The following is a 20,578-nucleotide window of genomic DNA, read 5'->3' on the forward strand; positions in this document are numbered from 1 at the left end:
ATAGAGCTAACCTACTATCCAGCAATCACACTACTGGGTACTGTTTATAGCAGCAATGTCTACAATAGCCAAATGATGCAAGAGCCTAGTTGTCCATCAACAGATGAATGGATGGAATACTATGCAGCCATCAAAACCCCCCAAAATCTTGCCATTTGCAACGACGTGGATGGAACTAGAGGGTATTATGCTGACCGAAATAAGTCAATCAGGAAAGACAATCATCATATGATCTCTCTGATATGAGGAATTTGAGGGACAGGGTGGAGGTTCAAGGGGGGGGAGGGGAGGGAAAAATGAAACAAGATGGGACCGGGGAAGGAGACAAATCACAGGAGACTCTTAATCTCAGGAAACAAATGGAGGGTTTCTGGGTGGTGGGGGTGGGAGGGAGAGGGTGGCTGGGTGATGGACACTGGCCAGGGTATGTGCTGTGAAATGTGTAAGACTGATGAATCCCAGACCTGTACCCCTGAAGCAAATAATACATTAAATGTATTATTTAAATTAACATTAAATTTTAATTTAAAAAAACCAAAACCCTGCATGGTGAAGACAGCTAAGACAAATCAAAGTCGAGAGTTAAAAAAAAAAAAAATCCGATCATTTCACTCTTCTACTTAAATCCCTTTGATGGACTCTCTATGTCCTCACAGTCACAACTAGATCTCTTCCTTGGTCCTGTCAGTTGCTGCCAGGATGGCATAGAAAGCAGAGGGCCAGGAAGCCCAGTGATGCAGCCCGTAACAGTTACCATCTAGACCCAGGGTGGGAAGTGCCTCTGACACCCAATCCCACTCCTCGGCTCCTGTGAATGTTGGCTGCTAAGGGCTCATAGTTGCCCCCTTCTCTGAAGCAGTGCCTTCAGCCCCGGGGCGGGGGGCACCTTCCTGGAGGTTGGTTCCACCCCTAAGGATATCGTAGAGCCAACAACTGGCTGATATGTCGGTTCAAAAGGCTGACCCCAGCATGTTAAGGTGGAACAATCCTGTACTATAACGTGCTCCAGAGGCCACACACACATCCACCCTTAGACCAGCGAAGACCAGACTTTCCCCGAGACCACATAGTTGCTCGGCCAACTCTCCCTTCCTTATCCTGCATCCCTTATTCCCTTGGAGGCGCTCTCCTGGAAGGCACTCCCTCAACAAAACAAGTGGACCCAAATCCCTGGGTCCCGCTGTTTCTACGCAGCGCAATGGTCGGTGCTAGGAGTTCTCCTAGAAAACAGATCCCAAGGAGAGGATCCTGGAATCAGATCACCATGGACAGGAGGGCAACACGGACCTGCGAGGGAGGTTCCGATGTTGACAGTCCCTGCACGCGGTAGCAGGTGCAATCGTTAGTGCTCGCCGCTCGTCAGGTGGGAGGGGGACACGTGAACGGATCGCGTATCTGTACGCAACGTCTCTGCCTTTGAGAGCAACAGGGGAGAGAAATTATGAGGATTTGGGGATGGGAAGCCCGCAGCTGAACAACATCCAGAGCTCTGAAAAAGGAAAGGACAGGTGCAGGGTAACCAAGCCTGAATTCAAAGCAAAATGTGAGAATCAGAGGGTCTCCTGGGATGTAAGGAGATCCTCGTTTCCTGAAGCTAAGCCGCAGAAAGACCTGAAGACCAGGCCCAGGACGTACCCAGAAGAGGGACAGCATTTCACACAGGGGTGAAGTAGCCGGAGCGTCTCCTACGCCCGAGTCAGGGGACTGCTAGGGGAGGGTTAGGACCTAGAGATTTGGGATGGGGATAAGCATAGATGCCCCTGAGAATCTGGAGTCCTCAGATTCCCCAGAACTCTCTGGGCCTGCTGAGGTGGCCGGATTACCTGTGGTGAGAGATAAAGTTCCCTTTTCCCCTTTGCTCTTCTTGGCTTGAGAGCTCCACAGCAACCTCAAATGAGGCGAGTGCCTTCTACGACAATGCTGGCCCCTCCTGCAATCTGCCTCCACCTCCCTGACCGGCCAGTCAAGGCTCAGAGGGAGAGCCCCTGGCAGGTGAGGCGAGACAGAGCAGACGTGGAAATCCCACGTGAAACCAATCACCGCCTACCACACCTCCAGCTACAACACCTTGCACTGGGAGTTCTCCTTTATCAATAAGTCTCTAAAACACCTGCTAAGTTGATTTTCTCCACCTCCTCCGTCAAGAGAGATGGGCAACAGGTGATCAATATCTCCTTGCAAAGAAGCAACCCAGGCCCAGATTATTGAATGTCACCATCCAGACTCTTTCCCCATGAGCGGAGCTGGTTAGGGTACTTCTGGAACCTGATACAAAATGAAAATGTGGGGCAACTTGTTCAAGATCAGGGAGAAAGTGACATTAAAATATTGATATGGGGCACCTGGGTGGCTCAGTGGGTCAAATGTCTGCCTTCGGCTCAGGTCATGATCCCAGGGTCCTGAGATTGAGCCCCACATCAGGCTCCCTGTTCAGCGGGCAGCCTGCTTCTCCCCCTGCCTGTGCCATCTGAAAAACTAAATAAATGAAATCTGGTCACCTGTTACAACATGGCCATCAACAGGGGACATTATGTTAAGTGAATGAGCCGGACCCAGCAGCATAGCTATGGTGGGATTCTGTTTATCCGAAGTACCTAGAGGACTAGAGGAGTCCCATTTACAGAGACAGGAGGTCGAACGGGGGTTGCCAGGGACTGGAAGGAGGAGAGGAGGGGAGTGTGTTCAATGGGTACAACATGCCAGTTTTGCAAGACGAAAGAGTTTGCAGGTGGGAGGTAGCGATGGCTGATAGTGCTGGCTGCGAGTACTTAATGCCGCTGAACGTACTCTTAAAGACGGTTGACGGTAAATTTTACGTTATGTGTATTTTATCACAATTAATAATAATAATAGGTTTTAAAAGCATAGTATGGGTCATTATGCTAGGCAAAGAAAAATTTATATTTCTAATCTTTAGAATAAATCTTACCTTTCCTCATAGTCTGCAGTGCCAGTTTGTTTTTTAAGATTTTATTTATTTATTTGACAGAGATCACAAGTAGGCAGAGAGAGAGAGAGAGGAGGAGGAAGCAGGCTCCCTGCTAAGTAGCGAGCCCGATGTGAGGCTCGATCCCAGGACCCTGGGATCATGACCTGAGCCGAAGGCAGAGGCTTTAACCCACTGAGCCACCCAGGCGCCCTGCAGTGGCAGTTTTAAATGCAAATTATAAGAGTTTGATCTTGTGGGTGGAATCACCAACACTACACAATTTGTCTTTTGTAACTCATACATGCATGTGTGTTTCATTCTTATCAGAATAATGAAAATGCTGCGCAAAACCTTTCATTTCACTTCTTGAAATGTGCACATCCCACCATCTGCCTGCTGATGAGCAAGGACCGACCGAAAGGAAAAAGATCTGTGACTTGCCCTAACTTCCCATCCCTTCTACACCATCATTTCCAGCGCAAGGGTTTGGCTCATACAGAGAAATACAAGGAGAGAAGGACGGGCTCCGCTGTCACGGTGGTTCTCGTTTGTGTGGATGCGATTAGCGTCTTCCTGTGTTGGAAGCAAGGTCTGGTTCTAATGGAAAGAGTGACCTGCTGGGGCTTCCCACCCTTGTATCTAGTGGGCCCAGGATACATGGGAGTTCGGGGGAACTCAACGCAGGTGCAAGTCAAGTGTGTCGCGGAAGCCGGGGGCAATCATGGATGCTGTCGGCAGCTGTGTGGCAAGGCACGCGGGTAAGAGCCTGCTCGGGATCCCACCGGACTTCACCACAAAACCCACAAAACTCACAAAACGTAAAACACAAAACACAGGTTCAAAGATAATTCTTCAGGATTTCAAGAGAGAGACAGACCTTTCAACCCTTCTGAGGGCACCCCACGTGACTGCACTTGTCACAGGCCCATGAAGCTGTCCCTGCTCACCAGCCACTCTCTTCCGAGCACTTAACTTAAAAGATCGAGGGGGGGGGGGCACGTACGTTTAGTAAGATGGAGTGGGTGGGAGATTATCTCCTAGAGCCGAGCTGGTCTACTTCTGCTAATACCGGTACCATGTTACTTTTTTTTTTTTTTTAATTTAAAGTCTAGCTAGTTGACGTACAGTTCAATATTGGTTTCGGGAGTGGAGTTCAGCACTTCGTCATTTGCACATAACCCGAGGTGCTCGTCCTAACGAGTGCCCTCCTTGCTACCCATCCCCCACCCACGTCCCTCCATCAGCCCTGTTTGTGCTCTAAGAGTCTCTCGTGATTTGTTTCCTTCTCTTTTACTTCCCTACCTCCCGTATGTTCATCCATTTTGCTTCTTAAATTCCACATGTGAGTAAAATCATACAGTGTGCCTTTTGTTGATTGACTTATTTGGCTTATCATGACGTGTTTTAGCTCCAACCACATCGGGCAAATGGCAAGACTCCCTTCTTTCGGATGTCTGAGTAGTGTTCTATTACGTAACCACATCTTCTTGATCCCGTCCTCAGTCAGCGGACATCTGGGCTCTCTCAACAGTTCGGCTCTCGTGATGACGCTGCCACCGTGTAGTCTGTTGTCCTTGTTGTTTTAATGCCGGTGCCCTATTACCGACTTCAGTCTCTGCTCATTCACATCCTTTAAAAAATCCTTTCACGTCCTTTTTAAAAATAAACAAACAAACCAAAAACCTTTTTAAAAGACCTTCCTCTGGCCCGTGAATGCCTTGCTGCTCACAGTTTCTCATTTCTCAGCCTCCCGCTTTGCTAAGTGGGTTCAGAGTCTCTGATTGGACTCAGGTCCACATCCCAGCCCAAACCTGACGACGAGCAAGTGTGCCACGTTTGTTGATTGACGGATGATCGTATTTAATTCGTGGAAAGGAATTAAGCCTTAGAGATCACTGTAACAAGAAAACCAGTATTTTGATGAAAAACCCATCAAATCCTTAGCGTCCCGCCTGCCCGCTCCCCTCTCCAGCTACTGCTTTCCTGCTCCCCGGCTCTGACCCAGCGCACAGCGCCCTCCGCCCAGAGCCCGGAAAGCACAGCCTGTGCTCTGCCTTCACCACCTCCTCTCTCCCTTCCTCCCTCCTTCTCCGCACTCCCCACCCCCCTTCTCTCTGTCTGCTGTCGCTGGCGCCACCACCATCATGAATCGGTGTCCGGTGTCCGTCTAGAAGCAGGACTGGCACAGCCCGCGCTTTACGGGCGTCATCCTAACAGCAGTGACGTTGTCGCGCTCTCTTGCTGAGCCTATCAGTGGCACAAATAAGCTCACCTTATCTCTGCTTCCATTAGAAGATGGATCTTAGGCGGTTTGTCATAACGCTGTTCAAATAAACCAGGGGCGCCAGGGTGGCTCAGTCGGTTAAGCTTCTGACTCTTGATCTCAGCTCAGGTCTTGATCTCAGGGTTGAGGATTGAAGGCCCGTGTTTCTCTCCGCACCAGGCATGGAGCCTACTTTAAGTAAATAGGGGCGCCTGGGTGGCTCAGTCGTTAAGCATCTGCCTTCTGCCTTCTGCTCAGGTCATGATCCCAGGGACCTAAGATAGAGCCCCACATCGGACTCTCTGCTCAGCTGGAAGCCTGCTTCTCCCTCTCTCACTCCCCCTGCTGTGTTCCCTCTCTCCCTGTCTCTCTCTGTCAAATAAATAAAATCTTTAAATGATAATAAATATAAATTAAAATAAACAAACCAGTACCTCACAAGTAGAAGCGATTTGGGACCCAATCCTCCTTCCAGACAACTGTCAGTATCCGGACGCATTTGTGATTTGTTACAGGTTGGGGCGCGGCAATAGTTTCCTATTGGGAAGGTCAGGGATGCTGGGGCGTGTAGCAAAACACACAAAACAGCCCCACTTCAAAGAATTACCAGTGTCAAAATGTTGAGAGTGAGGAAGCTGATGAGCCCCGAGATAAGTTAATCTTTTATACAGTTTGGAAACTATGCACCATTAAGATAAACTTAGGTTACCGCTGACTCTTTTATATCAAGTTATTCAATTTAAAATAATCATTCATTCCCACACCTTGCTGCAACACCAGAACTTTTTTTTTTAGGATTATTTATTTATTTGAGAGAGAACACAAGCAGGGGGAGTGGGAGAGGGAGAAGCAGGCTTCCCGTGGAGCAGGGAGCCGAATGTGGGGCTCGATCCCACAACCCTGGGATCACGACCTGATCTGAAGGCAGACACTTAACGACTGAGCCACCCAGGTGCCCCACCACAATGGTTTCAAAGCATTTTTAAAATGAGTTAAAGTATTTTTTATTTCCATAAAGTGAAGAGCAAAATTTACATCTTTTTAGCATCATATGGAATGCAATTTTCTGAACAAGTAAATGTTACTAGCTCTGCAGACAATGGTTTCTTTTTTTTTTTTTTTAAAGTTTCTTCTTTTTTTTAAATTAACCTCTAACCAACCTGGGGCTTGAACTCATGACCCCGAGATCAAGCGTCACATGCTCTTCTGCCTGAGCCAGCCCAGTGCCCCCGAACAATGGTTTCTTTTTTTTTTTTTTTTAAGATTTTTATTTATTTGACAGATAGAGATCACAAGTAGGCAGAGAAGCAGGCAGAGAGAGAGGAGGAAGCAGGCTCCCCGCGGAGCAGAGAGCCCGATGTGGGGCTCGATCCCAGGACCCTGGGATCATGACCTGAGCCGAAGGCAGAGGCCTTAACCCACTGAGCCACCCAGGCGCCCCACAATGGTTTCTTTTATAAGAAAACAGAACTCTCAGAGTTTTGCAACTTTTCCCCTTTAACTGTCAATCCTGCTGGCAAGCACTAAACGGAGCCTGTTTACTATCCGTTTAAGAAAAACTCATTTCTCATCCGAAACTTTCTTCAGTCGAGGGGCTCCTGCTGCGTTGTAACGGCGGATTTGAAAGAGAAGTTTTAAACCTATTTCAAACCAGTGTCCGCTAACGACAGCGGCCAAGCCCACCATTCTCTCCATTTTCTTTTACTTTTGGTGTTTAACTTCTTACTCTTCTATCTAATTTATTCGGTGGAACATTTTTCTTATTCTGTATCTTACATAGTGTCAGTTTTTCCTGGCTTTCCCAAAAAGCTTATGTTTTTCCCCAAAGTTTATTTTATCCTGCTTTCCCAAAAAGCTTATGTTGTCTTCCACAACGTGTCTCTGTACATACAGCCTAAGTCCCAGGTGTTGATGGCTTTCGCACTTGAACTTTCTCCAGGTCTCCAGGCAGCTCCAGGCTTAGCCAAGTTGGCTTCGTGTGTGTTCTATGTGCCAAAATGGCCGGGAGAAGTACGAGCGCCAGGAACAAAATCCAGGCTTTTCGAACCTCAGCATTTCTTTGTAACATCCATATCGTTTTAACAACAGCTCCTCCTCTCCCTTCACCCTGACTTCCAAACTAAACCAGCCTTCAAGACAGGGTTCCTCCTCGTGCCACAAAGTCTTGTTTATCCTAAAAACTTGGCCATCGGGTTTTAAATTCTGAACAGTATGCCCTACTTAAGGGGGAAGGCCAGGGGGAGAGAAAATCGCTTTCCCAGAAGCTTGCAGCTGAAATATTTGCCAATCTTCTTTCACAACTTGGAATGATTTCTCCCTTCCTTATTTTATCACGAGGAAGACTGGCTGCCAGCCATTGTTGCCTGCTGACTTCCAAAGGTGGCCCGCTGCAGTTTTTGTAAACAGGTTGTCTCGCCAAAGTCTCCCATCCTCTACCGCGTCCTCATCTCCCACCTGTGCCCATTCACCAGCGGTTCATGTCATTTCTGAGAGGGGATCATGATCAGATACTTGCACTGTGTTAATTGGAAAGTACAAGTCCGTTCTAAAGAGACTGTGATTTCCCTCTGGCCTTCGGCTTGCAACTGGAGTTGATATTCCCAAGGGAACACTGGACCCTCGTATTCGGCGGTGGCCCTCCAATTGTCAACTTGCTCCAGATGCGACTGAAATCATCAGGATGATTTAAGAACAAAAAGAATAAATACGAACATAATTTTCCCACTTTCCCCAGAACTATTTGGCTAAATAATGAATAAATATTTGGAGTAAGACTGGAAATATATCCACCAAGGTATGCATTAGGCCCTTTTCTTTCATGAAACTCAAGCATTAAACACCACCATTTAACTGTTGTTCCTCCCAGAAAGATTTTTTAAAGCTTCTTCCATGTAGAGTTTGGACATCAAACGCCTAATCAGAGCTTCTGTCGGTCCTAATTCCATCTAACTACATTCTTCATTTAATCATCTTGCTGCTAGTTCCAAATCTATAATAAAAGACCTTTTGGGGGTTCCATCCTGACATTCCTGATGCCAGCTCCCTTCCAAAGACTTTCCCGAAATGAAGATGTGAGAACAGAGAACACTAAAGAACTTACTGCTGTGTAATAGTCTCTTTTCTACCAAGGAAAAACCGCTAAGGAGCCACATTTTTAGCCTCAACCGACAGAGCCACCCAGGATCCCCCAAAAGGGACTGATTTCTAGATCGTTTCTCACTTTGGGGGTTTCTGGACCACTTAGGTAATATCACCACAACCCTCTAATCTGTAAGGTGTGAGACAGTTTCAATTTCCCAGGTGACTTCTCAGGAGACAAACTGAAGCTTCCTTTCCATTTCCGGGCGCTGGTGAATGTTTTGGGTCTTTGCCGCTCATCATTCTTTTGCTCTTAGAGGATACATTTCTGCTGTTTCAGCCACCCAGTGGGTGGCGCTTTGTTATGAGGGCCCTAGTAAACTAATGCATGACTATTCACCCGAAATCTAAAACAAGCCAAGCGTCTGCCAACTGACAAAAGGATAAACATACGCTGGCACGTTCGTACTACAGAATACATTCAGTAATCGAAAGGAATGAACCACTGATTTATGGATCAACGTGGATGATCTCAAAAACATTCATGCTAATTGATAGAAGCCAGAAACAAAAGACTGCATATTTTCATTTATAGGACATTCTAGAAAAGGCAAAACTATAGAGACAGAATCGAATCAGTGGTTGCCAAGTGACGGGGGAAGAGATTAACCACAAAGGCATAAGAGAACTTTTTGAAGCAAAGGAAATATTCTGTATTTTGATTAAAGTGGTGAATACGTAACTGTATCACACATATGAAAAAGGTGAATTCAACTGTATGTAAATTATACTTCAACAAACCTGACCTTTAAAAATTATATTGTAAAGAATGCAAAGCTAAAAACCAAAATATTGTAGATTCTCATTACGTAAATATGATCACTATGACTATTTGGCCGTATTTATACCTAGCATTTATATGTGAAACGTGTGTGGAAACCTGGGGTCATATTGTATATGCAGTTTTATAATTTACTCATTTCATTTAATAGACTATTGTAAATATCACTATTCTTCTGAAACTTTATTTCTCATTCTATCCCATGATTTTTTTCACCCAATCCCCTATTGTTGAAAAGTAAAGGTTCCCCTCAGTGTCTTGCCGTAATAAATAATGCTTCAATGTCTTTAAAGCTTAGTTGTTACCTACATTTATAAAAATGGAATAATGATTTTTTAAACAATGCTAGAAACGTCATATGATACATTAATATAAAATTACTTGTTTAAAAGCAAGCCACTGAAAATATATCCCCATTACTATGCAGTTTGGAGAGCTGTCCTCTTCATGACATATAATTTCCTGTAGTAGAATTCAGAGGCCGAGTAGTTCAGAGGAAGCAACATGAGTGTTACTAGAATCGGCTGATGGAGGTTTGTGCCCCAGCTCTGCCCCGTGTGACTGAGTCACCAGGGTGGGCATTAGTTCCTCATCTGCGGATGGGAGGTGGAAATAAATCTGCGTGGCCCCTGCTGGTTGGCTAACCGGACTTTTCCACCCCAAATGCGTGGCTATTGCTCAGGTCCCCAGTGGAGGCTTCGAAGGCTACAGAATTGCTCTCTCCTCTTTTCGAAGGTAGGATGGCCACAGGACACAGCTCTGTCTGATGAAAGCTCTGTTGGGAAAGCTTTTCCCTTTCTCATAATGCAAAGATGTCCCTGGCGACTGCTCCTTCTCTTCCTCCTTATTCGAGCCTGGAACACGGGTGTGACGACTAGAGCAACCATGGTCTTGCAACCATGAGTAACTTTGAGAGGCCACAGGTGAAGTGGAAGGTTAAAGGAGCCTGGATCCTTGGTGACCCAGGAGCCGCCACAGCAGCTCCCGAAGGCCACCTGTCCACCTCTCCTTCTTTTTTTTTTTTTAAAGATTTTATTTATTTATTATTTGACAGAGAGAGATCACAAGTAGACAGAGAGGCAGGCAGAGAGAGAGAGAGGGAAGCAGGCTCGCTGCTGAGCAGAGAGCCCGATGCACTGCCCACCTCTCCTTAAACGAGAAAAACAACCTCCATCTACTGAAGCTGGTTTCCTGCCTCCAGCAGGAAATGAAATGAATGATGAAAGCATTCCTGACTCACAGTCCAGCTGTCGTGAAGGGCAGTCAAGCGTATATGGGACTGTGTTTTGGAAAATAGGAACCAACATAAACCTTTCAGGTGATATTTGCTGGTCATTTCAGGTAATATTTGCTGGTCAGCTAAAGACAAAATTAATAACACGCCGTCTTTCTACTTGTGATCTTTTTCCTCTCTCTCCAAGCTTCTCGGTCACCAAGACTTCATATGACATTTCCTATACGCTTTCCACGTTTTCCCAATTGTTTACTTCTGATCATCTTCAAACATTTTTATGATCAAACCAAAATATTCTGCATGTGGCAATTTTCTGGAAAAGAAATACAAACCGGTTGCTTTATTCAGTGAGACGAATGTTGTCATCAGGACCGTGCCCGTGTCATCAGAAGTGGGACTAAGAGTCCCACTGTGAAAAGCAAAGGGAGAATCGCCAGCATGGTCTGAATCACAGTCATTGAGTCAAGCCTCTTTAGAAGGCAGGTGCCTCCAGGGGCTTTCAAAAGCATCATTTCCTGAGCTAGGAATTCTCCTTTCAGTTCACTGGATGACAAGGGCTGGAAACAAGTGTGGAGAATCATTTGAGGCTGCAGAGCCCCACATTCATCATAATCCGTGACAGAGTGTGTCAAGGGAAAAGACGGAGGCTTTGAGCAAGTCCGTAGCCTCGGAGGCGCTGGTTCCTGACTTTTCGACCGGGGAGCGGGCTCTCCCTCCCCGAGGGATCCATGAGCACCAGAGTGAGTGCAGATAAAGGAGCCCGCATTTACGGGCATTTACTAGGGGCTCGTTCAGTGGAAGCTTGGCTTCCATCCCAGCAAAGGCACCTACTTCTGCATTCCGGAGCTCAGGGTGCAGAACCCCTTTATTTAAACCACCCTCACTGGGTGATATTGGACAAAGCCTTACTTTTCTCATCTGTAAAACATCACGGTAATAACAGCACCGACTTTAGAAGTGTGTTACGGAAGGTTAGTGACACGACCCTGGGCACGTGCCCAGCGCGGCTGCTGGCCCATGCACATGCTTAACGTCCGCGCCTCCGACTGCGACACTCACAGCTCTGCTCTGTTTCCTCCCTCCCTCCAGCGGAAAAGCACATTAAGTTTTTCCACCTTAAAAAAGGTAATAGACTTTAGATACTACCTTTTATTTATTTTGCCCATTCTTCTTTTTTTTTCCTCCTCTGTTCCATCCTCCACTTTGCCCTTAGCTGCATACACGCAGGCCGGGTCAAGGCCGAAGCAGTCAGCACCTGAGCACAGGCCCGGGTGACCTTGATGGGTGGGGGGAGGCGTGGGCGCAGGACCCCCTTCTGAGCTCGCTCAGGTTCCTGTGGCAAGAGGCCTGGTTCCTCACCAGGTGGGCCTCTCCACGGGGCTGCTCACAACACGCCTTCCCCCGAAGTGAGGTGCGCGAGGGAGAGAAGCCCGAGAAGCCCACGCAGCGAGCCGCAGCCTTTTGTGACCTAATCGCAGACCTCACGTGTCGTCCCTCCCGCCGGTGCTGTTGGTCACACGGACCAGCTCGGGCACAGCGCGGGAAGAGACAGAAGCGCGTGGAGACCGGGAGGCAGGATCTTTAACAGCTTTTTTTTTTTTTCTAAGATTTTAAAAATTTACTTGAAAGAGAGAAACAATGTGAGAGAGAACGAGCAGGAGCAGAAGGAAGGGCAGAGAGAGAAGCAGGCTCCCTGCCGAGCCGAGATTCCCGACACCCAGGACCCCAAGGTCATAATCCCTGCCCAAAGGCAGACGCTTCACCGACGGAGCCCCCCGGGCGCCCCTGCGCGGCCGTCGGGAAGGCCGGACCAGGACCACCACGGACCAGCTGTCCGGGCGACGGTGCACGCTGGGAGGAAGGGAGGACGGTGGCAGGAGCAGCGGGGCACCCACGGGCATGCGGCGGAAGGAAGGAGAAGCCAGCTCAGATGAGGGAACGATCAGAGGGCACAGGAGACCCCTGCCTGCCAATGTGGTCGCAGTAAGAGTGAAGCGAGAGTCCAGGAAGAGTAGAGAATCAACACCAAACACTGCAATGATACAAACTGTTAAAAAAAAAAAGAGGGGGTTGGGCCTGGTGGCTCAGTCAGTTCAGCACCTGCTTTGGGCTCAGGTCATGATCTCAGGGTCCTGGGATCGAGCCCCGCATCATGCTCCCTGCCTGCTTCTCCCTCTCCCTCTGCCTGCCGCTCCCCCTGCTCTCTCTCATTCTCTCTCTCTCTCTCTCTCAAATAAATAAATAAAATGGTTTTTGAAAAAGGCAGTAGGGCAGTCACATTTAACTTGGGCTGCACTGGGTTCTTGGTTTTCATTTATTTGCTTCTGTTTTGGGAGACTTATCGTTTTATTCAATCTTGCTGGTCCTTGTAGTAAGATGGTTCTGACTTCCCCGACCCCAGGTGGCTAGATTTTGTGGAGAAGCTGCCCGGGCGACTGAGAGTCTCTCAGGGGGTCGCTGAACTCTGTCCACAGAGAATCCTCCCGGCGCACCATCTCCAGCAGGATGCTCGGGGCCGCTGACATGAGGCCATCCCCCGATTTTCCGCAGTCCATGTTTTCCTGCTTTTACAAAGGGCAAAAAGCCACACAGAAGAGAGCTCTGTCTTTTGAGACAATTTTCCGCCCTGAGCCTCGGTTAGAACGTACCAGAACAGGGATTTCGGACAGGACACGCTGTTCTCACTTTAAAGCCAAACTGCCGGGTTCAGCGAGCGCGGGTGATGCCTCTTTGGTGTTCTCTCACCGGTCACGTAGCTGGCGGGAGAGCGCAGCTCCATCTTATAATAAAATATAGTGTAATTCTTTCTCAATTAAAAACCCTTTGAGTCCTGCTTACTGAAGTCGGTTGCATGGATTTAGCTGATCATCAGGAAGAGATTTTCTGTTCTCTGTGGAGCAAAAGAATTCAGAAAGGAAATGAATGGATGGAAATGCTCCAGGCATGAGATCCCTTTCTCGAACAGTCCCTGTCACCGGAGCCATTAGCCACTGGCGCGTCCCCTCAGCTTCAGTAAACGAAACGGCGAACCAGTCCCTCAGCGGCCCGGGCTGTGGCAGCAGGAGGGCCGCATCCCCGCTCCCGCACTCACCGACTCGCCTTTCTCTGAGACTCAGAGACTTTCTCTGAGACTCATTTCCTCAGAAGGAACGTGGGAAAATACTGAGCACTTACGAGGGTGGTGGGGCGGAGTCTACGTGAAAGAGCGAGGCCGCTCTTCTTGAAGTGGCTCTTCTTGATTCCTGACCACGTGAGGTGAATTCGGGAGGAAAGTGCCTCCTCCTGGGGTGCCTTTGCTCCGCTGGACAGACGGACGGAGGGAGAAAGAGCATTACAGCTTCTGATGTCACAGCTGAAGGGCTCTCACGCTCGTGTGGTCATGTTATCTTCCGGAGAAGTTTCGGGAACATTTTGTTATATTTTTAAAAGATTTTATTTATTTATTTGACAGAGAGAGAGAGAGAGAGCACAAGCAAGGAGCCCGATGTGGGGCTCGATCCCAGGATCCTAGAATCTTGACCCGAGCCGGAGGCAGATGTTTAACCGAGAGCCGCCCAGGCGCCCCTCAGGAACATTTTAAGTCTGAAGGAACTGGGCGTGGCTCGTGACCCCCAGACTGAAGAGACCGTGCGGCGGTTTCTAGGGCCCGTCCTGGCTCTGCCAAGACACACGGGGCCCTGAGAGCAGAAACAGGAGGGTAAGCACGAGGTCCAACTGGAAGAAGCGGAGTAAAACTTCAAGGTGAGTTCATAGTCACTCGGGACAAGTTCAGGCTGACTATGACCTCCCACTCTTAGACCAAACACAACACAATGGGACTATTTCAGCACTTGCGTCGTTCTCTTCGGAAAATACTCTGCCTTTCTGTGACTTCTTCACTGCTCCCGTTCGGACCGTACAGTCCGGAGCGAGTGTCCAGCAGGAGCTGTGTGATGAGCTCCACGGAGAGGAGGGCTCAGTGATCACCGGTCTGCTGCCGTCCCCACGGGCGCGGGAGGCCGGGCGGGGACAGCGCGGAAAGCTCGGGAAGCACTTCCCTTCCTCCTTCGTAAAATGGGGTTACCCGTACGGATCTCTGAGGATAGCGATAAGTTTCCAAATCAAAATGAGTTGTTAAATGTAAAAACATGTTTAGGTATGAGGGACTACCCAAAGACACGAAGCAACATCTCATCTGGTTGGAAACTTCCTCAAAAAACCAGGAGTATTGGACTGTGTGTTTTCGCACAACAAGCTCAGCGAACAATGGCTCTGGTTTAGGCATATTTTTCCAACGCGTGGCTCTCGTGGCAGGAGCCTCTCCGAGACCCTCACCGCCCCTGCCCTGCACCCGACCCTTTATTTATTTATTTATTTATTTTTTTTTTAAGATTTTATTTATTTATTTGACAGCGAGAGAGAGATCACAAGTAGGCAGAGAGAGAGAGATCGGGAAGCAGGCTCCCTGCTGAGCAGAGATCCCGATATGGGACTCGATCCCAGGACTCTGAGATCATGACCTGAGCCGAAGGCAGCGGCTTAACCCACTGAGCCACCCAGGCGCCCCCCGACCCTTTATTTAACCAGCAGTAGACCCGAGTAGCTTTGACTTCACATCAGAGATCACAAGTGGGTGGTGCTCATTGGTAATTATAAACTTTCAGCTTCCGAGAAGCTATTATAAACATCGAAACATTTCACAGGGTCCCCTGGGAATGGCTGCTGGACGTGTAATATGTGCTGACGGACAAAATAGCCACGGAAGGGGCGCCTGGGTGGCTCAGTCGTTAAGCGTCTGCCTTCAGCTCAGGTCATGATTCCCAGGGTCCTGGGATCGAGTCCTGCCTCAGTCGCTTTGCGCAGGGGAGTCTGCTTCTCCCTCTCCCACTGCCTCTCCCCTGCTCATTCTCTATCTCAAATGAATAAATAGAATCTTTTAAGAAATAAAAAGAAATTTTTTTTCTTCTTTGATGCAAGCCATGAGAAGCACTGTCCCATAGAAAAATGTAAATAGCACGGAGGGTCCTCCCCAAAAAACCCATGAACGGCCATTTTGCCTATGCTGTTCCTGCATGGCTACTGTGCCTATGGTTTGTTTCTACTTACGTGCGGATGAGAAGGGAAGCCCAAGTCATCCAGAAGTTGTCTCCATCTTCCCCTTAGCCCTCCGCTCCCCTATAACCTCTACTAACAATCCTCAAAATATCTTCTCATGCCTAGCCCCGTGCCAGGCACGCAGAACGCCCTCAAATACTTATTCAATGAATGTCCCACAACTGTCCCCACCACGGTAAGAAACACTGCCCGAACACGGTGAGGAAGAGATCGTTCGGGGGCGCTGAACTAGAACTTCTCGTTATTTCTTGGCAGCCCACATCGTCTAAGGGAATCTTGGCCCCGTGGCTTCTCTGGTCTAAACAGCGGCTTCGCAGCACCACCAACCCCCACCCCACCCCAGACACGCGACTGAACGGATTGTGCTTGAGTTTCTATCCCGAGAAGAGAACTGCATCCAGTTGGCTCCTGCCCGTGCGGTCGGCTGGAGGGGAGCTCTGCCACCGGATCTCTCCGAGACTGCGATCTGGAAAAGAAGAGTCTGGAAGCAGAACCAGTGGGCTGTCACGCTGGCGGGGAGGGTAGGTGTGGGCCTGGGGCACCCTAAGGGGCCGGATGAAAGCTGAAGGGGTGAAGCGGAGACGGGAGTTGACACATCAGGAAGGCGATCTGCGGGGGCAGCCGGCCCGGCTTCTGGGAGGCAGGAGCGCGGCGGCCGCGGCATCTTTTACAAGGCCTGCCTCAGGGTCAGTTTAGGGGAATACTTACCATACCCAGTTCCTGCCCCCCAACCCCCACCATTGTTTTAGAGATTTTTTTTTAGGATTACTTATTTGAGAGAATGTGTGCGTGAGGCAGAAGAGGCCGAGGGAGAGAATCCCAAGCAGACCCCTGCTGAGCACGGAGCCCAGGGAGGGGCTCCATCCCGCCACCCTGATGTCATGACCTGAGCCGAAATCAGGAGTCGGATGCTTGACTGACTGAGCCACCCAGGCGCCCTCTTAAGATCCTATTTTTAAGTAATGTCTACACCCAGCGTGGGCTCGAACCTACAAGCCCAGGATCAAGAGTTTCATGCTCCGTGGACTGAGCCAGCCAGGCGCCCCCCGACCCTTTCTCCTTCTTTCCTCCTTGAGGAACCATGAAAGAGAATCTGTACCTTGAGAGTAAAGGAGGGTTTCTTTGCTCAACCTAGGGAAGATTTGCGTCAGCAGGACTCAAACGAGCCCGTGGGTGAGTCTTGGATCGCCTGCAGGGTGAGTCGGGGACTCTCCAGTAATACCCTGTTTACGCTGTCCACGGTGTCAGCGCTGGTCCCACCCGGGAGGACACATGAACCCACCGGACATCCCCACATACATCTGGACTAATGTAGCCTTCACGCTGCTTGTCCATAGGTTGTGTAGAAGAGAAACAGCAGAGGAGCCTTTGTGGAGCTCATTCTGGAGGCTTTCCTGCGACGGCCGTAAATGTTGCCACGGGACGAAACGGGGAGGCGGAGAACATTCAGGCCCTGGACCGTGAACCAGCCACGTGACTTCGCACAAGTCTGAATCACTCTGACCCACGGTCTCTCTGTTTGTAAAGCAGGGATCCCCCGTCTTTGTCCAGCTCACGTCGGGGTTACCTCGAGGGGCTTAAATGAGCCGAGGTTTATGAAAGCGCCCTGGGAGCTCTTTGCTCGGAATGGGAAAGAAGGTGTGTCCACTCTCGGCCATGTCCAGGCTGTGTCTGCTCTTATTATAGTAACTAATTTTGTTCCTGACGGGACTGTGAAATGCCATAAGCTAAGTCCATTAGGGAGGAGTTAAAAAAAGCAAAAAAAATGACTACCTTATGGTACTTGTCCAAGTGAAAATTCTAGGAGGGCAAATAATGATGGAAAACAAACTTTTCCCTGGCTTTTTTTTTTTTTTAAGTAGGCTGTATGCCCAGCATGGAGCCCAACGCAGGGCTTGAACTCATGACCCTGAGACAAGACTTGAGCTGAGATCAAGAGTTGGATGCTTCACCCACCCAACCTCCCACACGCCCCACTTGCTTTTTAATTTCAGGAAAAAATTATGAATCAGGAAAACAGCTCAAAAAGACAATTCCAAATTAATAATTAAATATCTGGTCCTTAGGGAGGGATTTTTATGTGAACTTGAAAGAAAAATGAGAAAAAAGTGCGATCTGTTCAGGTCCCAAAGTGGATCATTATTTTTTTAAAAATACCAGCACAGCCCCATCACTGTGTGGGGGCAAGTTCAGGAGGTCAGGCTGGCAGAGGACGTAGAAATAACAGCAAACCCCAGATTCTCAAAAACTCTTGAAAGATAATTCATTTTGATCATTTTAAGAATAAAATAAATACATCAATTTAAAGATGGGTAACAATTTTGTAAAGTCAGGCATACAAGGCCACAGTGTCCCAGCCCCGATAGGTGACCAATCACTGTCCCCCAACCCTAGCTCTTCCAGCATGACCCAGGACGGCCCCCCACTGCCCCCCCACCATGAGGCAGCCTGATGCTCTTTCTCGGACGGGGCTATTCTTTGGTCTTTTGAATGAATCTCACTTTTTCTCTCTGTGTTTCCTTTTATTTTATTGGTTTATTGGAGGCATTGTCACTCTTATCCAGGTTTTAGAGAGCTAACACTCATCTTTTCGAGGTAAGAGACCTGAGATTGCCAAGAGCCTTCCGACATGGAACTCCTCCAAGTGCAGGGATCTGTGTCTCCCTTTATCTCTCCGTACCTCCTACCCCCACACCACGATCACTAAACCCTGTGGAAATCCCGCCTGCCAACAACTGGCAGAAAATCAGCTCAGCACGCCGTATCCTGAGGCCCCGTGATGTCCATGGGACTAGCAGTAGAATCTGTAGGGCAAACATTGCCCACAATATCCCTGTGATGATTTAAGTGTGGTTGGACTTTAATTGGAAGCCGGCATGATGTTTGCAGCTCTCGGGACAACTCGGGGCAGGCTGTCATATGGCATCCATTCCGCCCCCTAAACCACCCCCTCTCGGGGGACAACATGCTTCTGGGCTCCATGGGTCCTGCCCTTGGAAGTCTCTCTTCTTTTTTTTTTTTTTTAAAGATTTTATTTATTTATTCGACAGACAGAGATCACAAGTAGGCAGAGAGGCAGGCAGAGAGAGAGGAGGAAGCAGGCTCCCCGCTGAGCAGAGAGCCAGATGCGGGGCTCGATCCCACGACTCGGGGATCATGACCTGAGCCGAAGGCAGAGGCTTAACCCCCTGAGCCACCCAGGCGCCCCGGAAGTCTCTCTTCTGACAGGAAGAAGATACCCCGGTGCCCAGGACCTGGACAACCGCGGGGGCCTGCGTGGGATGAAGAGATCGTGCGGGACTCTCTGGCTTAAGACCCTCCCTCCCCTTCCCTGCTGCTCCGGGTGAGGGGGCCACAAAGGAAAGGGTGTGGTTAATCTAATCCATACCTTGTCACTGGACACAGCCTGAACCCCAGAACCCAAGGCAGGCCCGGAAGCACATGGACAGCCATCGGCACCATGTCATCTCATTAGGTCCCATTACAAATGCCATCTCCCCTGTGAAGCCTGTCCTGCTCCCGAGGAGATCTCCCTCCCTGGGGCTTCTCCAGCACTGAGGTTCCCGGAAGAGCCTTACCTGTAGCCACAGCTTGACAGCTTCTTCAGGATGCTGAATAACGAATCCTCTGGATGATGGGCCAGCCAGGACACGGAGGAGAGGGGCCGTTCCGACGGCTTCTTCTCTGCTGCCCCTTCCCTGGTCCTTGTCTCCGTGCTCTTAAGTCACCATCTCAGTTCACCAGGTTTTGCCGTGGGCCTCCCGATCCATAATGAAATAAAGGCATACATGCGGCGATCCCATTTGAGGCTACGTGTGTGCATTGGGGGGAGGGGAGTGTGCGCCCAGCAGAATTCCCTCTCCAGCCGGGAGAGCCCTGCCCCCACCCAAGACACAGAGGGGCTCCCCAGAGTGTCCTGAGCAGCCTCCAAGGCGGTGCCATTGGCTTGGTTTCTCCTCCTCAGGGCCCTTTCGCTTTCTCTTTCTGCTTCAATTACGTATCTACCCGCGCACCTCCTGAAAATGTGAGCGCTTTTGCCTGCCAGTCACTGGGGACAAAATGAACAGTGATCACAGACAGCCCTGCCTTCACGGGGCCACATTTTCCCATGGGAGAACTGCAGGAGAAGTCAGTCGCCAGCCAGCTTACTCCCAGCACTGAGCGAACAGAAACACAACCCTGAACGGACGGGAATCGCTGATGCTTATGAATGTTGTCCCCCTAGTGCCCCCTGCGGCCTCCATCTTGCGCAGGAGGCCCCGGTGGCACCTTCCAGGCCAGGTGCAGCAGCAGGCACAACTCTGCCCTTGACCGGCACACCCCGCGAGCGTCGTCTTGGCTCCCAACAGCGTCTGAGCTGGAGACTCCCTGGCTCCAGGCTCCAGAAAGGAAATGGCCGTGGGACACAGCGAATCTGGAGTGGACGGTGTTTCCTCAGAGGGAAACGGGGCTCCCCGTGCAGGCAAATTCCAGAAGGCGGAGCCCCGGGGGAGCAGGGGCGCGGCCCCGAGGGGGTGGTGACTGGCAGGAAGGTGGAGAGTGGCAGGAAGCACGCGGGTGCCTATTGCTGCCCACGGGGCCGGGAGTCTGCGGTGTCCTCCCCGAGCCCTGTGCCGAGGAGAGTAGCTCTGTGTGATGAAGGGCTGCAGATCCGTCACACCGGCTGTGAGAAGCCAAGGGCGTGCGTGAGTCTCCCCCACCGAAGGCCTTCCCTGAGCGGGAAGGCAGGAAGCGAGCTCACTGCCCAGAGCGTCAGCTCCGGGACGAGGTGACGGGAGTCCTTCATGTATTCTGGGCAACTCCTGGGTCCTTGGGGGGACTCGGCTTGAGCGAGAAGGTGGGAAAACCTGAGCAACAGAAGGCTCGGTTTTCTCTCTGGCTCCGCCGCTCGTTGGCTGTGTGACCCCGGGCACGTCCTCTCCTTCTCTGGGCCCGCGAGCGTCCTAGTGGCTCGTCCGGCACGAGGCGGACAAGTGACGGCGGCAGAGCGATCGCATGTATCACTAGTCGTCTAGGTCCGGGAGGTCCGTCGGCTCAGAGGTTCCGAGATCTCGTGCCTCCCGGCATGGCCCTCCCAGTCTTAGCAAAGCGACAAAGAGAAGGACCAGGTGAGACGTGTGCGTGGATAGGACCGGTGGA

The sequence above is a fragment of the Meles meles genome, chromosome 17, assembly GCF_922984935.1.
Source record: "Meles meles chromosome 17, mMelMel3.1 paternal haplotype, whole genome shotgun sequence".
Lineage (NCBI taxonomy): Eukaryota > Metazoa > Chordata > Mammalia > Carnivora > Mustelidae > Meles > Meles meles.